Source organism: Colossoma macropomum, unplaced genomic scaffold, assembly GCF_904425465.1.
Source record: "Colossoma macropomum unplaced genomic scaffold, Colossoma_macropomum, whole genome shotgun sequence".
Classification (NCBI taxonomy): Eukaryota; Metazoa; Chordata; class Actinopteri; order Characiformes; family Serrasalmidae; genus Colossoma; species Colossoma macropomum.
Window position 1 is genome coordinate 19,001,395 of NW_023494799.1, and position 14,697 is coordinate 19,016,091.

The following is a 14,697-nucleotide window of genomic DNA, read 5'->3' on the forward strand; positions in this document are numbered from 1 at the left end:
GACATGAAATACGTTGAATAATGCACGGAAATAAACTGTCATGCTACTAGAGAGCCTGATAGTATTCGCGTAAATACAAGGTCTTTAAGAACTACAGCGGAGATTTACATTTTAGAAAAAAGTTTCATTTTAGAATTAAACGAAACACACGTCACAGGTGTCAGCGGAGCTTCTAGCCAATGAGAATTAAGCTCAATCAAGCCATCTCTCAGCTCGCGCGGCTGGTGGGAAGCAACTGCAGCGACTGGCTCTGAAGCCTGCAGCCGCCTCGCACTCGCGAGATTATAACGCCGTGCCGATGGCGCCGAAGCGAGTCGGACAAAAAAACTAACCGGCATGCACCGTACCGAGCCAGGCGCAGAATCTGGTGGACCTCTCTGATGGTGGGCGGTACCCTTTTCACCTTCTGCCTACAGGTGGGCAGGAGCAGAATGCAGAGGTGATGCGATTTGCCAAACGGAGGTCGGGGGAGGTCTTTGTATGTCTCAGGGAAGAAGGAGTAGCAGTGTGCTGCATGAGATGTGTTGAAAGTACTTTGGAGCGACTTCCCTGAAGTTTGCTTTGTTGAAGTCCCCAACAACAATGGAGGCGGCCTCCGGGCACGCGGCCTCCTGACTGTTAACGGCCCCCAGAACCAGGTCTGTATCAGCCTGTGGTGGGATATTTCAGGTCCGGGGAGCAGAAAGACTCAATAAAGTGTAAATTCTTCTGATCACACCAAGCATTCTTGATCATAAAACATACACCTCCCCCATTGCTCGTCCTGGAGAGGTCCTTTGTTCTGTCCTCGTGGTGCACAGAGAAGCCCGCGGCCTCGATGGCCTCGTTGGGAATCTCCGCTGATAGCCAGATCTCTGTGAGGCAGATTATGCAGCAGTCCCATGTTTCTCGCTGGAAAGAGATTCGTGCCCTGATTTGTTGTTCAGGGACTGTACATTTATGGATATGCCATCAAAGTTTTATCATGATTGGTCAGTGTTTAGCCTGCCAAATGTCAATATATGTTTGATATTCACTGAGGTTCAGGGTCTTGAGAAGTTCCATGAGGATTGGGTGAGAAACCAAGGACTAGTTAGCAAAAGTAGTTTTCACATATTATGCAAATCAATAAAACATTTAAGTAGGTCCAGTTAAATGGCACAAATTGCAAACTGCAGTTTGTTTAAGCGAGGGAATAAGAGGAAAAAAGGGAATTTGTCTGTATAACTTATGGTTTAGGGCCAAACATGTTACATTATGCTCCAGCACCCCTTCAGGCCAACTGGGCTCATCTCTTGTGCCTAAGCAGGAGGGAGTACAAGCACAAATCACAGTTTGTACAGTTTGACTTTTTGACCTTGGGATACTAAGCTGTAGACTTTGAACAAGTAAGTGCCGAACATAGAACAAACAGTTCAATTTCTGAAAAAAATCACAAGACTGTTATTTATCTGAATGAAACAGAAAACAATGGAAATAGGAGTTTTAATGATTTTAAGTGTTATTGTGCACTGTAGTGCTCACTGAAGTTCAATCTGGGTCCACATTTGCATGCTTCATGTGATTCTCAATTCATATAAGAGGTCTAAAATTTGATCCAATGAGGCGTTGTTGAGTCTTAATTTAATTCAGAATTGGCAAGGTTGAAATGATTACTATGTAGTCACCATGCTGGGCAAAAAACTTTTTTGATAATTGGATGATGGCCACAATTTTCCAATTATCAGTTCATCATTAAAGATCCTCTTATAAGTATGCTTAAAGATACAGTGTGAAAATTTCAGTTTGATCAGATGTACAGATTATGAAAAACAACTTTGTAAGTTTTATAGTGCTCTTTATTGACATACATGCACCAAATTGATAGTCTACCTCAGTAAAGAGTTTTTTTTTGTGTCAGAAAAGCGTTCATGCAACTTTCATTGTATGTTGCAAGTTGCCTGCACCCTAATTTCCATGCAGTTTGACAGTCACACACATGTTCTGTAATACTCCACTAGATAGCCAAATAAAAAAAAACTTTTTTTTTACTAAAATTTTTAGTATTACATAAATGTCTTTATATAATTTTCCAGCTGTCATTGATTAAAACTTCAGAAAGTAGGAAGAGAGCTAACAGTGTCCTAGTAGTAGAGAAAACAAACAAAAACTAAAAGGACTAAACAGGTGTGGATGAAATACTTGCTACTGAAAAGAGAGAAGAGTTTAAAAGCTTTGGCATCCCTGTAGCTTATCTTGGGTGCCTAAGTTTTTGGAGGGAATATCTTCTGAAGTTTTATGTCTGTAGGCCTTTCAGTATGGTCTGCATGATTTGTTTTTGCAAAGAGAAATAATTTATGTAAATCTGAGCAAAAACAATGGGGACCCATAATAATAACAAGTTTATTTATAGAGCACTTTTCAGACTGTTGGCAGCTCAAAGTGCTTTATAGACAGATGATAAAAATGAACAGTAATAGAAGAAATTACAGTTCAGTTTGATTTTTAGGGGTCCAAACACAAAGGTGCTGTACCCTACTGTAAATGCTAAGATGCAGTACATGCAGTACATAGGACCCTACTGTAAGTTTTTCTTATTAGGGATTTGAGTATATAAAGCTGGAACCCTATTGTTTTTAGGATTTTTCTTTTTCTAATTCTGATTCCGATAAAATTAATCATGCAGACCGCACCATAAGTCATAGAGATATGAAATAGGTGTTCAATAGGTAGTACTACCTCTCGCAAATCAAACAGATGAGATGAGGCCAAATGGCCTCAAGGGAGCACTGTGGTGTAGCGCAATGTGTTTGGCCCTGTAACTCCTAAACCATAACGTCTAGAGACAAATTTGTTCTTTCCCCTGGTCCTTTGGTTCAAACCAAACTAATTTGCAATTTGAGGCATTTAGTGCTGCTAATTAAAATAATGTGCAAAATGTAATTTTTCAGACTAGTCCTGCATTTTTTAACCAGTCCACTTAGGTGTCTTAGACAGTATATTGTGAGGCACACAGTCTATTTTGGCATGTTTGTTTCTATAGGGGGCTCTGAAACAGCCAAATAGTATACACGTCTGATCCAGCAAATATTTTGCATGTTTCATCTTATTTTACAGGGAGATTTACTCAAAAGAGGCCCCGAATATTCTGTTGTAACTCCCATTAGAATGAAGCAATCTGAACCAAAAAAATACACTACATACCTTGACGTATGTGTACCTGCTGACATTGCATTACATGCGATGCTGGAAGTGATCTTCGTTTTCTGCCAGACACATGAAGGGATACGGGAGTATGTGCCTGGAAGTTACAAATGGAGGTTAAACGTTGTGACGGCTGTCCGGCACCGGGGTATCCTGGCTTGCTCGAAACTCCATAAACTGAGGAGCAATCATTCAGATTGCTTTGTCCTAGTGAGAGTTATTACAGAATATTCGGGGCCTCTTTCGAGTGAATCTCCCTGTAGAAGAGAATACAAGGATGACCTGATGAACTGAAAATTTTGACCACTCTTGACAAATCAGACGTCAGCAGGTATTTGACATGCTGAACATTGACTAACCATCACAAAACCTGAATGGTATGTCCACGTAGGCACTTTCTACTAAGCAGTGACATTTAAAAAAAATGGATACTGCTGGTGCTATTCATGTTTTCAACAGTGAAATCAAGCATATAAAATCAAAATCTCACATCTAACTGGAGAACATGAAATCTGATAAGTATGCACTGCAGTCCCTAGCAACTTTTCAAATTTCCATCAAGTGGGTTTTTTTAATGCTTTGTTTTTTTCTCACTGGCCAGCTGATTGAAATAAAGCACTTTTCGAAGTAGTCAAGGATTTTCATCCAATCACCGTAAACTTGGTCTCAAAACAATCTTTAGGGTCTGTAGGTAAATAATTATAAAAAAAGTTTGAATCTTTTTTTCATATTTTTTTGCAGCAATACATCAAGCAAACCATGTAGGTGGGGTTTATGCAACCCAACTGGCTAAAACTCAGTTGTCTAATTGGGACCAAACTTGAAATATGTGCTAATAATAAGATGTTGAGATAGCATGCCAAATTTAGTTTGAATAAGCCTCTTGGTGTTGCTATATAAATATAAAAACTAATATTAAACGAATGCATTCATTATTCTGATGTTTTCCAAACTAGTCCTAAAACTTTTAGTCAGTTATCATGAGGTGGTGTAAAAATACTCACAGCAGGTTATTGTTTGATAAATATCAAAAACATGTTGACATTTCTAATAGGGCTACCACATACTAGTTAAGTTTTCGGCTCTTAGCCAAACAGCTAAAACTCATGAAAGCTTTGTTCATTTTTCACAAAATGTCATACACTCATACTAAACAAATCTTTAACATATATCTTGCCAAATTTGGTGCATGTGGTCTATAGGGGCTTTGTAACAATAAATTTTTTTTCAGCAATTGAATGTTGAAAAAAGTCAAACTGTGCATGATGTACCTGTATAAGAGTGCAAACATAGATTTCCAAGTGCAACTTCGTATGTTCAATATAGGACTGATACCAGCCCATCGCCTTCAAAAGTGGTGGGGCAAAATAAAAAAAAAAAAGTTGGCTGAGTGACAAATGCAACTAGGCTACTGATGTACTATCCTAAAATACCTTTCATGTTATTTTAATAACATTAGCCTGATAATAAACAGTGTTTGTTTTGACTCTGCACTTCGCTGAGTTCAGCCTCAGATAGTCACGTTTGCTAACATCTCTGAAGAACAACAGGCTTTTTGATAGGTCTGAAATTTTGCAGGGATTCAAGCCCTCTATTACTCTTACATTTGCCAACATGCAAACAAAAAAAAGAAAATAAAGATGCCTATTCTCTACATGTTTCACAAAAGGTGATAATAATGAACTTTACCTCATATGATTGGGTTACCAATTTGAATTTAACTAGTAAAGTTGCTGATGCTTGACCAAAAACATGCTCCATATGCCAAAATCAAGAGCATTTCTTTGATATAATTTTTTGCTCGTCTGCCGTTGTTGTTAGCAGCTTGTGCTGCAAGAATAATCTGAGCTTTTAATAAACATTAAAACAGACAGATAAGTGGTGACAAGTGGTGAATTCAGTTTTTACGCAGTAGGTACGATTATACATTTTATTATGAATAAATTTGAGGGATATATCTGGGTCTTGCAAATGTCATAGTAACGGGCTTGCCTTGTATCATCGCCAAGTTCCTGACCAATCAGCGAACACCCGTGTGTGTACTTTGGTGCACTTTAGCCATTGCAATGTGAAACCAACCTAACCAATTGGGAAAAATACAGTATTACAAAAAAATAAACTCTGGTGGGGACTTTAGCAAATGAACTAGGACTGAGACCCATGATTTTTGCCGAACCATGGTTAAGTTCTTTGACATGGATACAAGTGGAGTGGTCAAACGTCAAACATGTACTGAAATACAGGAAAAAGTTCGATAGGCCCAAAACAGGGTCAGTGCGAAAGAGCCCTTAGCTAAGAAATATTCAAACAGACATTTAGTAAATTCATACAGAGTAGAAAATGAAATCCAGTGCATTAGTTTATTGCAGTAAAAACATTTACTTAGTGAGCTACAGCTCCTCTCACTGAACTTGCTGTTTGAGAAATGTCCTACCCCCCAGTTGAAATGGAGATTGCGAATGGTTATGCCTGTTTTCTAGTTTCATGTCTATAGGTCAGCCCTCTGTGCAGTTTAGGGGGAGCAGAGTTTTTCTTTTTTTATGTAAGCATCCTGAACTCAGACAGCGATAGGTCAAATGCTCTCTCTCTATTTGTATGTTTGCATATGAGTATGAAATTTAAATGCAATGTGGGCTCAAAATGCAATACTGCCATTTTAATTTTCCATTTAATATACTAGTACTAACATTTTATTTACACAAAGATTTAGACACTTTATAAGTAGTGTTGTTTAAAAAGTATTTCAGAACTGCATGTATTATTTTAAAATGTCTATTATGCTTCATGTGATTATGTCAGTAAAGGTGTTGAAATGATATTTAAAATGTAATTTACTTTTTATACATTAGCATTCTCTATTAATGCATTAGAATTACATTATCAGAGAACACCAAGCTAGAAAGAGGGCATATTTCAAATGTAAAACATGAAACAGAGCCTCATCTTTGCCTTTAAATATTCTCACCTACTGTGCTCATTCTGTGATCATTTGGTTTTAAAAATGTATTTGATCCAATCCAGAGGCATTTTCTTTTTCATAGATTTCTACCTGTCAATTATCCCATCAGGATGGGGCCTACAGTATGCTCAGCGAGAAAGGTTTTATCTGAAACACTCTTGGTGGCCAAAGAGTTTATATTTATTCTTACAGAGTTTAATCAAACGTGTGGCCAACTTTTCTGGTATGTGTTATGTGAATAGTGGAGCGTTGCAAAATTAAGCTAGCTAAACTAACGTTCCCAAAAATTGCTATATCTATTGTTTTTACCAGCTAGCCAACATGAATCAGCTCACTGTGTCACATATATACAAGTGATTTTTGTAACATTAATTGTTAAAAAGGAAAGCGAAACTTTTATGTTGTGTGAATTTGACAAGAGTTTGTGTAAATTTAGCTAACAGGTAGCTATGCAGTCGGCTACAGGTGCTAAACTAGCAGTAGCTTAGTATGTCTGTCAAACGGTGTGACTGTCCTATAGTACATACAGGGTCCTCCTTTTAGTTTTGCAAGAATGTGAAGCAGTGTTTATGACAGATACAAGATATAATGATAAAGCAGCCTCTGAAAGCCTGTGGTTGCCAACTAAGTAAAAATGTAATAAAAACAACTAGAGACTCGCAGCAGAGAAACCAGCAATATGTTGTGACATCCTCTATGTTGTTACTTTGTTAAAATATCGATTTGTTGTTCAAATCCATATTTTTCCTCAGAATTGTCAGAAATTTGAATAACGTTCAAAATTCCATTCAAAATTCTATTCATACTCCTTTTATGACTCTTTAAGACTGTAATTCATTATCAATAGTGTAATTATTATTGAGTGAATACCTCTCTCCCATTTAATCATTGTTTTAGAAACTTCATGTTCATGTTTTAGAAACCTCAATGTTAGTTAGTTACAGCCTCAGAATTATGTTTTCCTTGTTAAGAAATCTCCTTTTGCCTAGTAGTCATGCATGTTATTAGAAAAAGGTTTGTTCAGTTATGTGTATTGAGTAGCCTTGTGAAACTATCTTTATGAAAGTTTATGCTTTCCTAAGTCCTTCTAATTGTACTTATATGAAGTTGTATGTCATAGCGTTGTTTTTACTTCCTGCTATACAAACAATGCTTCAAAGTCATGTGTATGTGAAATTGTATTATGGTGAGTCAGATAAACAAAGGATTTGAATATTCATTAGGAAATAAGCATGAAAATTATTTTTCCCACCTTAACTCTGCCCAGGAAAGGGCCTTTTCAACACTAAGCACACAGACAGAGGTCAAAAGAAACAAGAACAACTAGAAGAACATGTCTTTGTTTGGGCCTGCCTCATCTGCGCTTTGGAAAGTCTAGCTGAAGTAATTTTTGTGAAAGAAATGTTTCTTTTTTTTTTGTTTCTTTGATAGAGTTTAGAAGTTTTTATTTATTTATTTATTTTTAAGTGGCAGCAACAATTAGTCTCTAAAGTCTTTTGCGAGCATAGTTAAGTTACATTAACATTTGCGGCTTTTAGCAGACAGTCTCATTTAGAGTGTTATACAAAATAGTTAAGTCTTGCCCACGACTTAGTAAGGCGTGGGAACGAGATAATTAAGCATTTATCATATTTGTCACCTGTTATGCCATTGAGGAAGACTGCATACATACGGATCAAGGCTTCGCACAAAGAATACACTTTTGTCTTAAAATGGAGAGGGAATGGGCTTCTTTTTATTTTCATCTTGGAATGAATTATGATGATATTTTGAAGTCACTTGCAGTGAGACACGACATAATTTTGAGCAAGAGACATTTAATTCGCATACTGAAATCACATGGACGCAGACAGTATGCAGACTTGGTAGAAGTGATAGATTTCATCGCCCAACAAATTGATGGACCTGGAAGGCTACACGGCTACAGATGGATGAACAGCAAATGCTTGGAACAGGGCATTAAAGCAAGAAAGGAAGATGTTCGACTGATCCTTGCAGCTCTAAACCCAGGTGCCTCGGCCATGCGTCACAGACGGCGACTTGACCGTAGGCGGTATTTTGCTGAGGCGCCTAACTATATTTGGCATGTAGATTCCTATGACAAATTAAAACCCTACGGGATCTGCATCAATAGCTGCATCAATGGCTTTTCCCATAAAGTAATTTGGCTTAAAGCAGCCCATAAGAGTAGTGACCCACGAGTTATAGGAGGCTACTTCTTGGAAGCCATGGAGCACACTGTAAAAAATGTCCGTAGATATTACAGTAAAAAACTATGAATTGGCAACAGTAAAAGACCATGAAATGCAAAATAGTATCTCACCGTAGTGGATACAATGGCTTACCCTAAATCAAGAAACACTACATTACTTTAATTTTTCCTGTCATAATATGTAGAAAATGCACATTTTTACTGTGAAAATATAACATTTTGGTAAAATGAATGGGAAAATACCATAAAGCCACTAGCAAGTAATTACCCTAAAATTAACAGTATTACTCTGTATAAACTATGGATTTTGCTGATGTGTACATTTAAATTTACAGTCTAAAGCCTTCTACCATTCAGCAAAATTATACCTTCATTTCTATAGAAACAAGATGTTAAAAATATGGTATATGTTTGTTAAATAATGTTTATTTCATGGTAAAACATAGGTTTAAATATACTGTAATTTACTGTAATTTTAGGTGATATCCTTGTAAATATGGATTCAATCTGACAGCTAAAGTGTTATGTGCAATGAAAAACAAAAACATTACCAGAAAGATGTATTTCTTTCAACTTCAACTGATTGCTGTGCAGCAATGCTAGCAATCTTTGGTGGTTGCCAGGGTTTACTAGGTGGTTGTAAGGGTGTTTTTAGATGGTTGCTAGGGTGTATTGTTGGTCTAGGTGATTGGTAAGGTATTTTAGTTGGTTACGAACATGCACAAGGTGGCTGCTGGGGTGTTTGATAAGGTGAACTAGGTGGTTGCTAGCATGTACCATGTGGTAGCTAAGGTGTAGGTGGTATCTAAAGTGCAGGTGATTGCTAGGGTGTACTACCCTGTTAGCAGGAGGATAGAGGACTACTGTTGGCCCGCTGATGGCAAAGCTGGTGGTCCACTGGTGTTTTGTTCAGTGTTCTCTGAGTGGCCCACTGGTGTTTAAGCAGAATAATAGAAAAAATTCCACTCATTATCGCTCATTTTCCACTCACAGTCCTTTTTACTTATTTTTTCCTATTTTACTTTGTAAATTAGTTTAGTAAACAATTTTAATTTAGCACAGAGTCAGCAACAACATCTTATATAAGATAATTTTATATCAGGCCTAGTCATTATTTTTCTCTTAGATGTTTGTAATATTAGTTTCTTTTTTCTAAAATAAAATGCTCTGTGTTTAAAATCTGTCTGGGGAGATGTAGGTAGAACTTGTATGCAGGACAAAAATTTGGGTGGTCTGAGGGTGGAACAGCAGTGGCAAACAGTCAGCGGGGTGTCCTATCAAACCAGCAGACCGATATATGCTTGGTATCTGGCTAGCCAGTTGCTAAGGTCTTTGTAGGTGGCTGCAAGGGTGCACTTGGTGGTTGCAAGGCTGTTCCAGGCTATAAACTACGATGTAACAACTAAGATGGCATCTGTTGTGTATCTAGGTTGTTGCTAAGGTGAAGTATTTGGTTGCCAAGGAGTAAGTACTAGGTGGTTGTTAGAAAGTGCAAGATGGCTACTAGTGTGGTTAGAGTTGTTGTTAGGGTGTTTCTAGGTGACTGTTGGAATGTTCTACATGGGTGCTAGGGTGTTTATGTTTTATGGTGGCTGGTTTTTCTAGGTGATTGTTAGGCTGCTAGAGTGCTTGGTGGCTACTATAGCATACTGGGTCTTGCTACAGTGTACTTAGCGGTTGCTAAGATGTACGTGGTCGTTGTCAGGGTGTTTCTACATAGTAGAATGTACTGAGTGGTTACTGGGGTGTCTGTAGGTGGTTGCTAGGGTGTTCTTGGTGGTTGCTAGGGAGTTGCTGGTTGCTTGGATCTATCAGGTTGTTGTTATAAGAACACATAGGACATTAGATGATTGCAGCATACATACATACATCATCTAAACCGCTTATCCTTCTGGGTCACGGTGGGGTGCTGGAGCCTACCCCAGCTGTCATTGGGCGGAAGGCAGGATACACCCTGGACAGGTCACCAGTCCATCGCAGGGAGACAGACACAGTCACACCTAGAGATGAAACGGTTACCGGTTTCACGGTAAACCGCGGTAAAATTAATGACGGTTAGTAGTACCGCTTGAACTTTAAAGTATCGTTAAAACCGCGGTCGATTACCGCGGTCTGAAAACTCGGAGATTCGGAGATATTTCAGCCTTCTAAGAAGACCAAGTCTGACGTTTGGTCATATTTTGGGTTTTATAAGGATGCAGAAGGAAAGTTAATTGAAGATGACCACCCTGTCTGCAGAACATGCCGAAAGAAAATAGCGGCGAAAGGGGGCAACCCATCAAACTTTACGAGTCATTTCGCGACCACCACCCGCTACTTTTTAGAGAATGCAAGGTTAACTTTAACGCAGAAGTCTGTGGGGACTTCGAAATAGAAGAAATGTCACGGTTTGTGTGGTTTAACCTATGCTTATGGTTCGTTAATAATATAAAATGAAGCTTTTAGCGTCAAAAGAAAAAAAAAGAAAAAAAGAAAAACAATCGGTGAATCAACTGTGAATCGAAACTAAAGCTTTTAACACATTTCTGTGGAGCAGTGTCTCCAAAATGAGCTCTGAGTTAACAGTCACACAAGCTCTGGAACGAGACGCTGCAGAGGTTCAATCTGCACAGCTCCCCTTTCTCGTCTCGCTTGCAGTGTTTACTGTCTGAGAGGGGAATAACACCGTCTCAAATCACTCAGTGTCCCCTACATAGTGCGCTACTGTTCAAACAAGCACGATCATCATTAACAAGCAGTAACCTGTTGTTAATGTTGATGATAGATGACTTAGTCGAACGTTTCACGCACTCTTTGGGTGAAGGATTTGCTATTTCATGATCCACAGAGTGCACTACATAGGGAAGATAGTGTGCTTTGAGACGGGACCTCGCGCGAGTAAATGCTGTGTACTGCTTCTAGGAAAAGCAGAGTTTCAGAGATTAAACTTCAGGAGTGTTTCTGCTGCAGCTCAGATGTGCATTAATTTTAAGTTATGTTTTAGTTTTAAAATGCTTTTAGAGAAGCAGCTCCACAGGTGAAGACACACTGTGTGAGTTCTACACTGTCTGCAGCTCACAGCGCGGTCACGCAATTCCTCTGTGATACTGGCTGTTTTTCCTGGTGCACTGTGTTGATTAGGGGTTCAGCGCCACAACGGCACAATAATGCTGCAGTTGCAGTTAGGACAGAAATCCCCCCGAGTGCAACACTTCTTAGAAGTAGTAATTTTCCATTAAGACCCACCTCAGAGTTGGTCGAGATTTAATTCTCTATGCAGGGAAATCCATAGTTTTGTAATTAATAATAATAATAATAATAATAAGAAGAAGAAGAAGAAGAAGAAGAAGAGGAAGAAAAAGAATAATAACAGTAATAATAATAATAATAATAATAATAATAATAACAATACATTTGCTATTCTTTTGTTTACAGAGTATTACAAGTATTGTAAGTAATACAAAAATAATACTAAAAATGTATTGACCTTATTTTTTAATGTTTATGCAAATAAAAAGTGCATATTGCTGCCAATTCTATTTGTGTTAATATAAAAGTTGGTGAAACGAGTTTCAGTTTGTGTATCAGTATTTATTTTTTATTTATTTTACTTTTCAAAACATTTGAACAATATCGCGATAATACCGATAATTTTGGTCATGATAATCGTGATATGAAATTTTAATATCGTTTCATCTCTAGTCACACCTAGGGGCAATTCAGCATGCTTTTGGACTGTGGGAGGAAACCCACGCAGACACGAGAAGAACAGGTAAATTCCACACAGAAATGACCTTGGTCGCCTGGCCGGGAATCGAACCCAGGCCCTTCTTGCTGTGAGGCGACAGTGCTACCCACTGCACCACCATGCCGCCCTTATGATTGCAGCAATTACCCTAATTAACATAACTAATAAGGCATAACTTCACTGATGTAATATGAATATAGATATTGTCTTTTATATTGTCATTTTTTAACAATACAGTGATTTAATTTTCTATACTATTATTTATTTTTTTTATTTCAGTTACGCACAATAAAATGTGGCTCCCCAACATAATCAAAATACACACAGTTTAAACGAAAATTATAAAAATGATGTGCATTACAATTAATAACACCATGTTTTTTACAGAACAAAAACTCCAAAGCATGGGTTTACATTAGATTCTTTAGCCTATTATACAGCCTGTAAAACACTGCTGTAAGTGGCTTTAAGAAAAATTTGCTCACCAACTGCTCACAAATTATTATGCTTTGTTTTTAAACTACTTCAGAGTACATGGTAACTTCCTAATTTAAACGGAGAGAGAGACGAGAGAGTCTTGTGCAACGCTAACGGAAAGCGAACTTTTGACCCCATCACCAAGCAATTACCGCCATTTCAGCGCGCCTAGCTGTGCTGGTCCGTGGGGATTACGCTGGCAACATTGATGGCACAACGTCCTGTCTCCTGGGCTTGGAAGAATGTGGTCTTGAGGTAAGCATGTCAATGTAAATTGTTCCAGTCTGAGAGTAAAAGCTTTCTCGAAGGTTCATTTGGGTTTGTAATAACTTTACGTTAATATTACCTTAAGTTTGCTAGCTAGGTCAGGTTAAGTAATTTACCTAACGTTAGCTACGGTTATCTTAGCGGACTAGCCAGCTGGCTAGTGTTAACGTTGATTTTAACACGGCCTTTTTTGCAGTTTTCGTTGTCCTTGAAATAACTATCTGGTTATTGAATGCCAAGTTAACTTAACGTTAGCTAGCTAACTATCTTACGAATTGAGAGAGTTGACTCTTGTCTAACATCGTTGGTGTATTGTTAGCTAAGCTAGGTCTTTTGCATTGAACGTTAGCTAGCTAGCTAACTTTACCCAAGGTTGGCTAAGGAAATGTTTAGTTGTAATTTCTGTGGCAAGTCGGTTAAGACATTGAGGGGTTATGTGCTTCATTGCAAATTTCATCGAAATGAACCACGTTGTTTATTTAAGTGTTTTTGAGCCGGCTGTAAGCAGACATTTTGTAGATATGGAGCGTTTAAGGCTCATTTTTACCGGAGACATAGTGTATCTGCTTCTGTTAACGTTCCTGTCGGGACGGCTGTTACCGATTTTAAATGCGGATTGGCGCGGTGTGAACGCCAGTGTAGAGATACTAAAGCTCTAATAGCGCACTTGAAGGAGCATATTGTTGAAGGTCGTGCCGTTAGTTGCCCAGTGAGAGGATGCACCAAGGTTTTCAAGGTGAAATCTTCATTTACCGCCCACATGCCACGGAAGCACAGAGATTTTGCAGAGAGCAGCATTAGTGATTTATACAGAGAATCTGCTTCTCAGTCATTGTGTATTCCAACTGAATCAGTAGACTTTGACCCTCAAGTGTATAAGACAGGTACAGATGAGAGTCAAATGGATGTGTCAGAAAATTTCAGCGATCTTTTTCTTAGAAACGTAGGCTTATTCTACTTAAAATTGCAGGGGCAGTTTCTTCTACCTGCTTCGACCATACAGAACATCGTTGAGGAGATGCAAAACATACATGACTTGGGTCAGACATATACTTTGAGTAAACTTACTTCACTACTAAAAAATGACACATCATTATCAGATAAGGACATCACCAAAGTTTGTGAGTCTGTCCGGGGATTTGATCTGTTCTCTACATGTCACGCAGGGCCAATGAGGACAGCATTCTCAAGAGCTCAGTCTTACAAAAAAATGTTCAGCTATGTGGAACCTAAGAAAATATTTATATTATGGAATATATTATATTATTATAATTATATGGAATAGCTGAGTATGTAAGTTTTTTTTAAAATCCAAGGACGCATGAAAGTTGAAATAAGGGTTACCAAATGAAGCGAAAAAATAAGAAATAATGGGAACCAAAGTGAAATAAAGAAAGGTGAGAGGGAGGGGGCGATTACTTCATCGCCCCCGAACAGGGTATAAAAATTGATGTTTCTGTATTGTGCATTGCATTTGGTTGTCCGGAGCCATTTCGCCACCTGAAGCTTAATAAATGAAGAGTGGGCCTTTTCCTCCAAAAAGAACTCAACGGCTGAAGTCTTTTATTCAACTTTCTTTTATTCTTGACTGAACTTTTATTTTGCGAGAGCAGACAATTAGATTTATTAAAACCCTAAAACATAGTTATAGAACAGAATAATTTAATTTCATCCATATGTTGGGGCTTTGAGCGAGCGGGAATCGCCTTGGTCCCGACATAAATTGGTGGCCCTGGTACGGGGACGAGTGATGAACCTGACAGATCGTTATCAGCACCAGATCGCTAGGATTGCCGTTGTGGGTCATCACGTGATCCTGTGACAAAGTCTGTCCACTGCGAGCGCTCGAGAGAAAAAGGTAAGCAGACACCTGTTATAAAAGATCTGCTATTT